A 9,746-nucleotide genomic window follows, 5' to 3' on the forward strand; every position below is an offset into this window, starting at 1 on the left:
GTGACTGGCGCTGGCCAGCAGCCCAGGCTGCCCTTCGGCATTGCTGGTGGCAGGGCTGCATCGCCGTATCCACGCCTGCCCTTGCTTAGCAGTGGAGCGTTGGGTCAGGGCTTCCGTTTTCCCTCTCGAGGCCCAACAGCTCCAGTATGGTGAGAGAGGATGGGTGGCCACAGGGCCAGCCGCTGCCTCAGTCAACGTACACTCGCAGAAGAAACTGAACGGCTGCAACCAGGCTCTTTGCTCCCAGGTTATGCCCAAAACAAGACCTCCATTCCCAAGCAGCAGTAGCTTCAACAATACAGATCCTTTAATCTTGCTTCAGATAATTACTGGATCCTACCAGCTTCTCCTAAAAAAATCAAGAAATAGCACGTGCACTGTGACGCCTCCAGGGCCGTTTGTGATCGTGGTAGCAGGGATTTGGGGTTTTGTTTTGTTGAAACTTTTTCCTGCAACTCAGAAAGTATCCATTTCTCTCCCTACATACAGTAACATTATTTTCCCTTGAGAAAAATTCTCTGCGTTGGCTCGGTGACCAGATATAGTTACACATTAATTCTTCAGAAGTTTCTTAAAACTGTAGGAAACAGGTGAAAAAACAAAATGCCTTGAACTTTAAACTTGAGCCCAGTCTGCTTGAATGAAGCGAGTTTTAAGGTCACTCTTCACTCAATGCTAACTTTCAAGAAGGACTAACATGCCAGAGAGGACTCCTGGGACTGCATCCTGTTGGTCCTTTGATGCTTTCATTTTGTTGCTTGCTATTTTCTTTATAGCACAGACAAGGGCTTCCTGCCCGGGCCGACCCCTTTCCAACCTTACTGAATACCTCGGAAAAAGTTTATGGCAAGACACCTTTCTTACATTAACCACAGAGGCACCAGCAAAACTGTGGCTCCTTTGAAATCAAGAGGTTACGGTCTCCTCGCAGCAGTCGTCTGCTCAGAAACTGTGAGGTGCTGGTTTGTGAAAACAAACAAGAGTATCAGAGTAACCAGTGCCATGCTGGACGCTACTGGGCACTACCTGAAACCCTACTTAGCCTATTTTGCAGATACTTTTCATTTCAATTCTGGATAATTTACATTCCCAAACCAACAAATATGCCTGTGCTTCAGTTAAGTCAGAGTATCTTGGTGTTTAACACCAGGAGACAGAAAGAGGATGCCTTCCCTTCACGCAAGCATCAATCACAGCGCTGTTCAGGTGCCTCTCACCCATTCGGCATCACAGCAAGCATTTGCCTTTTGTCTGTTTGAAACCATTTCAAATCACTTTCAACTCCACTTCACAGAGAAACTTTGTTAGATTAACTTTTGTTACTACCAGAAATTCATTCCCATAGAGACTGTAAGGAGCAGCCACCGAGGTGTGGCACATTTCAAGTGTCAATCAATCAGGTGAAACCACCACATACAAAAAGGAGCTGGGGATGAGATGCAGAAACGTGCTGGACACACTGTTAGACTGATTAACAGACTAAATTTCTAGACAGTGCAGAGACAGGAGGAGATTGCCAGCACATCAGGAGGACAAGAAAAGGCAGGTGAAGAAAAAGGAAAGCCAATGGATGTGGACACATTGAGTTGGGGGCAGGGGGAGGGGGGCAGGCAGGGACAGGGAAGTTGTCCCCCCCAAGAAAATATTCTATCTATCAGTATTATTATTCCACCCCAATATTGACTAAAATAATGTATGACCCTCAGACAGAACATTATATCAAGGTCTCGATGATACCACAATTCTGAAACATGTGGACTGCAGAAGGAGCTCAGGGTTCTGGGGCACAGACTGAACAAGCAGGAGCTTAAACAGGAGCTGACACATGGGGCATACACCACCTACAGATGTGGGTAGAGCTTTTATAGAAGAGACAATTGGTTCTCCACATACATGAACACACAACCGGCCAAAATTTCTGCATGGAGTAAGTCGTGGATAGGAACAGCTTTTTAATCATAAGAATATGCAGGGCATAAACCAATTGTAAGACACAACAAAAAGGCTTGACAGCCCAGTGTCCCCTATCTGAGGGTGGTCAGAGCAGATGATACCTTAGCAAGAGGTACCACAAGGACAGAGCAAGGCGACAGCAGTGCATTTCCAGACCGGTCTAGACCCTTCCTAGGCCAGAGGAGCCTAAAGTGCTTTTCCTCCTGTGAGCTTGCACAACCACTTTTGTGACCGGTCATCAACGGCAGTAGCCCTCAGCAGGCAGCCCCATGCCTTGACTGCACACGGGTGTGAGAGATGCAAGTTGCTCTGGGTTTTTTTTTTCCTGGCTACTTGCTTCACCCTACTGCTCTTCCTCGAGAGAGGAGTTGCTGTGCACCTCCCCTGTGCCACCAGATACTTTTCCAGCTCTGGCTCTCTTCTAGGCTGATGAGTGCATGTGTATTTAATAGAATGGAAAACAATCCTTACCTGCAGTCATCTTTGGCACCTCTTCCTCTAACTTTTCTGGTTCTCCTATAGTTTTTTGAGATAGGGAAACCAGAATGAAACATTTGAGAATGGATAAACCATAGGTTTATACAGGGATATAAAAATCATGTTTCCTCGTTTGTTCACACTCCTTTTCCCAAATGCCATTTTAAGTGCTACTGAGCAACAGACTGATGTTACAGAAGAACACAGTGATACCTCAAGCATCTTATTCTTGAGTGGCATATGGAGTGTGAAGTGTTTACTGAAAATGCAACAGTGTTGAAGCCTTGAAAACTGGAACTCTTGAAAAATAAATAATTTTTCCAAACTACTGTGGGTGCTACAGTTAATCTTGCCTCAGAGATGAGTAGCAGCCTAGAAGCCTGGCTTCTCAAAATCCCACTCAGCATGGTGGGTCCTTATGATGCTGTTTCAAGTACGTGACAATTAATTTAAATGACATATATAGAAATGTCTCATCTTTGCAGCTTTAGCATAGACGCTCAAACTGCTCTATCTATCTACACAAAAGGAAAAAAAAATTACCAAAATGCAGCAATTACCTTTAAATGCCAGATTGCTGTTACAGGGAAAAAGTGGAAAACAACCTTTGATAGGGCAGCCCTGCTATGCCAGCCCTGAATTTGAAGTGGTTCCCATCATTGACATGCAGAGCATAGTCCAGGGTTTCAAACCGCCGACATCCTGAAACTCAGGACACAGCCTGAAGCTTGGACGGGTTCCCCGCGAGGTCAGCACACTGATTTACATGCCAATACACGGAGCGGTCTGTTCGCTGGTTTGGACCGAGAAGAGCATCCCAGCCTGCAAAACACGGCAAACACTTGGAGTACCTAAGCATGGGAATGTGTTTTCCTACACTGAAAAGATGGTGAGAGAGAGAAGGGGAAGAGAGAAAAGATGGGGTCTTGTGCGAGATCGCGAGGTGCCTTTCCACAGGGAAACGTGGGAAAGGCTGCACGACGATACTCTCTGAGGAAGGAGCGGGTGCCAGGTCATGGTACAGCACCGTCCCCTTGTCTCTCAGGAGCGTGCCTGAGACTGGAAAGGAGATGTTAAGTAAAACCTCATTATTCAGCAACGGCAGCCTCGAGGCCAGCAGGAACCTGTAGCTCTGGAGGCCATCTTATGCCTTTGCTCCGGCCAGTGTGGAGATGCTACAGTGTGGGGCTGTTGGTGAGATGTGTTCTGCCCAGGCGAGACCCGGCAGCAGTGAGTGCCTGGTGGTGCGCCTCTGAGGCCTTGCTGTGTGGCCGGCGAGATGGCAGCTGGACGTCCCGGTTGAGTAGTAGGAGGCTGCTCTGGCCAGTGGCTCTGCAGGATGGCTCAGCAGGATGAGCCAGGGTGCCAGAGCCTTGAAGCAGCATACAGAGGGGTCGCTGCAACATGATGCTCCCCAAACCTTGCTAAAAACCAAGCAAACAAAAGCACAGACGTTCAGGAAACAAAATCTGCTCTGCTAAAGGAGTGAAACAGCAAATCCAGGTGTACCCCTGGGAGCAGCACTGCCTAACACTGTACCATTTTTCCTCCAGAAAGCTACTACCCACCCCAGTGTGGACCAGCTACTGAAACACAAGGCAGAAATGACCAAGGAGGCAGAAATGAAGCATCAGGAAACCCCAACAGACTGGGGTTTTTTTTCAGCCTGTGATTCCTTGGGACACCACAGCTGCTTTTAAGGGCCAAGGAAAGGTAAGTCATAGGCATTTACAGCATCCACGTACACACACAAGGATTTTCGGTACAGAGCCATGCTTTGCTTATAACGTGGCCCACAGAAAAGGAAAGAGGAAGATTAAAACCAGCTGTACTGCAGGAAGCACCAGATTTAAACGCAAACCGTGTTTTAAATATTCAACCAGGAAGGGTACAGATGGTGTGGTACAGTAATGGCCAAGCATGTTTACTCAGAAGCAAGGTCATAAAAATTCTGTGGGGTTCAGAAGGGGCAGTGGATACTAAGGTATATCTATACTCACAGAAGACATACTAACATTCATGCCTCATTATTTGCATGTTTGCCACTAGGTAGCAGTGGAAGGAGAAGCCCTTCTTGACATCTGGGGGATCACGGCTGGTGTTACTCATGGTGCACAAAAGGAAAAGTGGAGTATTTATATACTCCACTCTCTATCTATGGAGTATTCATAAAGGAGAATTTAGAATCACTGGTTTACGGCTACAGCTCTCAGGAAAGTCAAACCGCTGGCCTGGAGACAGCCACTAGTCAAACAGTGGAAAATGTGTGAAAAGATGAAAAAAAATCAACAGATCTTCTTCCTGTGATGATACACGAAAATATTTCCCTTCCACCTTCTTATTTAATTTATTCAGGTCAAGTTTTTAAAAGTTAAGAAACTGATTATGGTTGGTTTTTTTTTTTGCTTTCGATACTTCACACAGTTAACACCCAAGTTACTAGTACATTGATCTTTTTCAAAGTAATAAGGAAAAAACCTGCTGCCCCGCCACCGCCCCCCCCCCCCCCTTTTTTTTTTGTTTTTTTTTCAGTCTATGAATCTAATTTGTGGAAAAGCATAATATTTTACATGTGACATAGTAGCAACAAAACAAATCAGCTCAACAGGCTGCCCAGGGAAGTGGCTGAGTCACCACCCCAGGAGGGATTTAAAAGACGTGTAGATGTGGCACTTACTTAGGAACATGGTTTAGTGGTGGACTTGGCAGTGTTAGGTTAACAGTTGGAACTCGATGATCTTAAGAGTCTTTTCCAAGCTGAATGATTCTCTGCTATTCTAATTCTCTAACTGCAGTTATTTGCCTAAATTAATTAAATGTATATGCAAGTCTTACTTTGATGAGCTCTGCAGGTAGTTTTATTTAATCAAAAGACTTGTCTTTAAAGTGAGTTTCAGCTTGCTGCTCAATACAAGTCAAAAATAAAAACCCAATCTCAGCAACAAATCTCTTCCACCATTTTTTTAATATAATAAAAGGTGAGAAAACACAAACCAAAACAGACCACCAAATGAAAATTACAAAGAACCATGAACAGATGTATACAATTACTTTGGTCCCACTGAGGCATATCACTTCTGTTTGGAAACTGGTACTGACTTTGCTACAGAAGAAGTAAAAAGTCACAGACCATCATAAAAAGAAAACTAGTGAGTTATTTCAACTGTCCCGGTCTTGATTTTTGTTTCTAAGACAGACTTGCAATGAAATCTGAAACATACCTCACCTCCTTCTTCATCAACTGGGAAAGCGTCTTTATCTCTAGGTAGATACATTTACTGGCCTGTTGTGTTCTACGTGGAAGAAGCAAGTACACGCTCTGGGGGCATTCACAGCAGCCTGAAATGGCACTCCGTAAGGCACTGCAGTAAGTGCTTTCAGATCCAGAAACATACCAATCAGAACCTCAAAGAGTCTCCTGCCTGGCAGAGTCAAAGATAAGCAAGAAGACAAGAAAATCCCAATGGGTTTGTGTGTGTCCTATAAGGACGTGTTAAATGAAACGTTCGCTTTCAGGTAAGGAGTGTTTTGGTCTCTGAGAGAGGAACGGGTTCTGTAGTCTGATGCAAAATTTAACACAGGTCTGTATTTACTGAAGAATGAGGAAAACCAGGTACACAAGCCCTTAAATCTTCTCCTGGAGCCACAAGAGACTCACAAGAAATACTGATGGGAATAATTCCAGAGTTCTACTTAGATATACATTTGCAATTGCAAAAAAAGCTATTTTAGTTTTACAATGGCACGTAGAATTTACTCTAATTGAAGGTCTCCTTGGCAGAGTCCAGGGTGCATGGAAAGAAGCCTTAATGAAAGGCATCTTAAACCTGAGGTCTAGCTGTAATAGGAAAACTTTATATAATATTCATATGAATTAGATGATAGACATTTCTATGAGACAGAATTATTTACAAATAAAATATTTATATAAATGAAAATAGCTTTGTACATGCTGTGTAGCCTCTTTTCAGCGACCTTTGAGGAGGAATTTCTGTTACTAACTTGGTAAAAAGAACATCAGAATGAAATACTGGAAGAAACGAGAAGGGGAATAATATGGAATATGGTTCTGAATGCAAAAAAGCCAGACCAGTGTCATTAAAACAACCTCCTTTGACAAGGACTTGGAGTCAAATAAAAAATACTTTATTTAATATGCAGTGAAAATATCTCCAGATCAAGTCTTAAGGAAGAACTGTATATGCATGAGTTAGTTGGTTAAGGGAAGATTATAATGAACTATGTGCAAATACAGAATAATAAGCACAGACAGAAGTTACCAGTCCTATTCTCAGGAATCAATGTTATTTTATTTACTAGGGGTCTAGCTACAGCGAGTTGTTACGTGTCTACTGTGCATTAGGCATCCTGAGGAGGACTGGTTCAAGCTACAGACATATTAGACGGCCTATGAACTGTGTAACTGAAGTAAGATGTCTTTAATCATACAAAGTGCAAAAACATATGCTTAGGGATCACTGACAAGAACTTCTGGGGCGTCATCACTTGAAGGCAACAAAGCAATCTTACAATATCTCAAGTTGGAAGGGACCCATAAGGGTTATGGAGTCCAGCTCCCTGCCCCTCACAGGACTACTTAAAACTAAACCGTATGACTGAGTGTCATCCATTCGCTCCTTGAACTCTGACAGGCTTAGTGCCGCGACCACTTCCATGGGGAGCCTGTTCCACTCGTGCTGACCACTCTCTCAGTGAAGATCCTTTTCTTGTGTCTGAACTTCCCCTAACATGGCTTCATTCAGTTTCCTCGTGTGCTGTTGCTGGCCACCAGAGAGAGGAGATCAGCATCTCCCCCTCTGCTGCCCGCCTTGAGGAAGTTGTAGACTGTGAGGAGGTCACCCCTCAGCCTTCTCTTTTCCAAGCTGAACAAGTCAAGTGACCTCAGCTGCTTCTCGTAAATCTGGCCCTTGAGGCCTTTCACCATCTTGGTCACCCTCCTCTGGACACGCTCTAATAGTTCAACGTCCTCCTTATATTAAGGTGTCCCAAACTGCACACAGTACTCGAGGTGAGGCCACACCAGTGCAGTGTGCAACCATCACCTCCCTCAAACAGCCAACTATGCTGTGCTTGATGCAGCCCTAGGACATGGTTGGCCCTTTTTCCTGCCAGGGCACACTGTTGACTCGCATTCAACTTGCCATCAACCCAGACTCTCAGATCTCTGTCCACATGGCTGTTCTCCAGTGTCTTATCCCCCAGTTTGTACGTATAACCTGGACTAGCCCATTGCAGGTGGAGAACCTGGCACTTGCTCTTGTTAAATTTCGTACAGTTGATGTCTGCCCAGCTCTCTATGCTATCCAGATCTCTCTGAAAGGCCTCTACCGCCGAGAGAGTCCAGTTCAGTATCATTGGCAAACTTCATGTACATTCGATTCCTGCATCCAGGTCATTTATAAAACCATTAAAGAGCACTGGCCCTAAGTCTGATCCCTGGGGAATGCCATTGGTGACCAGCCACCAGACTGATATAACCCCATTTACTGTGACTTTCTGAGCCCGACCCATCAGCCAACTGCTCAATGTATTAGGACTCGTCTAGCTGTGTGCTGGACAGTCTATCCAGAGGGACACTGAGAGAGACAGTATCAAAACCTTTGATAAAATTCAGAACCACCCAATCTACTGGTTTCTCTTAGGTCAGCAGAGGGGTGACCTTGTCATAAAAGGAAACACTCTTGTCTATTTTGGTCAATCACAGAATGATGAGTGAAAGAAACCACGCCGTAGGCCCAGTAGAAAACATTAACTCAAGATGAATCATGAAAGTTTTGCAGTCCTCAGAAATTCACATGCTCATTTTCCAACCATTCCCATTCAGAGATTTCCCTCTTCTCACATGAATGAGCACAGGGGTGTTGGAAATAAATACCAGCACAGGACATTGTCCTCATCAATCAAAGAGACACCTGTGCCAGCCCCCAGATGACATGGTTGTAAGAGGGCAACACAACTGCAACGAGTATTTCAAGGAAACACTGGAGACAAAAGATACCAGTAAAATCTCATATAGAAAAATCACAAGCAAGTGACCTCATCTGTACTCAGAAACATCAATAAACGTCTCCACAAGTGCACAGATGGGGAAGTTGTTAATATCCTTGATCACTCTATTTCATAAAGTTAAAAATAAAGGGGTTGCAATGGCTTAGACTTGCAAGTACAGCCTGTATTTTACAGTTGTGAGTTGCATTGTCTTAGGGCAAGCTTCCATTACTTCTTTTTCTGCAGTTACAGATGTTTGTATTTAACGACTTGAAGATGGTCCCATGCGCCGACAAGTTTCGCATTTTCCAGCACCAGGTAACTTTGTGAAGGATTTTACTTCTATAAAGCAGGTGTTTTACATTTGCAATATGTTTGTGCATCATGACACCATACAGAGTAGCTGGAAAAGATTTTTCTTTTTTTTTAAAAAAACCCCCATTATTCTAGGAATGCTTTACTATCTCCCCACAACAGAGTCCACACAACCTCAAACATTAGACAAAACCGTGAGAAAAGAGCAGGGCTCAGCTAGCTACATTAGTAGTCAACAAAGCAGACCAAAGGCGATGCACGGATTTCAGCTTTAAAAGGGTAACTGTCAAACTAGTATCCACTGCCCATATTGTGAGACACAAGGCAGAAGTGTCAATGGAAAGTCTATACCCACCCTCTTCCAGGGTTTGCTCTGGAAAAAAGAAACCAATTCATACCTGCTGCAGTGGGTTGTTTTATTTCTCTGCTTCCTTGGGATCCCACCTTTCCAAATAGGTACCAAATACCCAAAAACACGTAGAGTATCCTCCAAATCATTTCCTTATGCTTGACTTTTTCCAATTTTGGTGTTGGTGAACAGTACGAGTAGGTCAGGAAGAGCAAGTCCTAAGAATTCTCTGTCCTTCTAAGTGTAAAGTTTTTTCTTGCATTGGGATCAACAAGCATTTTCAGCACACATCTCCTCTCAGCATGAACTGACAGGATATAAACCCAACTGCTCCTCTTGTTAGCAACTTTCTTCCTAATTTAAATTTATAACCAACTGTTTATAATTTATTCTTACGTCTCAACTAAAGAGAAGAGCCTCCGCTAAATACCACAGAAAAATCAGCACTCCGCTTTTAAAAACAGGCTGCTTCCACTGAAAGGTCTTGGCTCACAGCAACTATGACCTGGGAGTCTCAAGAGAGAGTTCTGAGTGAACGCTTGTATACCCTCACATCAAGTACACTGCACAATGGAAAGCTGAAGTAAGAAGGGATGATTTTATGTATTAACCAATGTCCTGGGTCCAACATGGAGGAACCGGA

The sequence above is a fragment of the Buceros rhinoceros genome, unplaced genomic scaffold (assembly GCF_000710305.1).
Source record: "Buceros rhinoceros silvestris isolate BGI_N320 unplaced genomic scaffold, ASM71030v1 scaffold2990, whole genome shotgun sequence".
NCBI lineage: Eukaryota > Metazoa > Chordata > Aves > Bucerotiformes > Bucerotidae > Buceros > Buceros rhinoceros.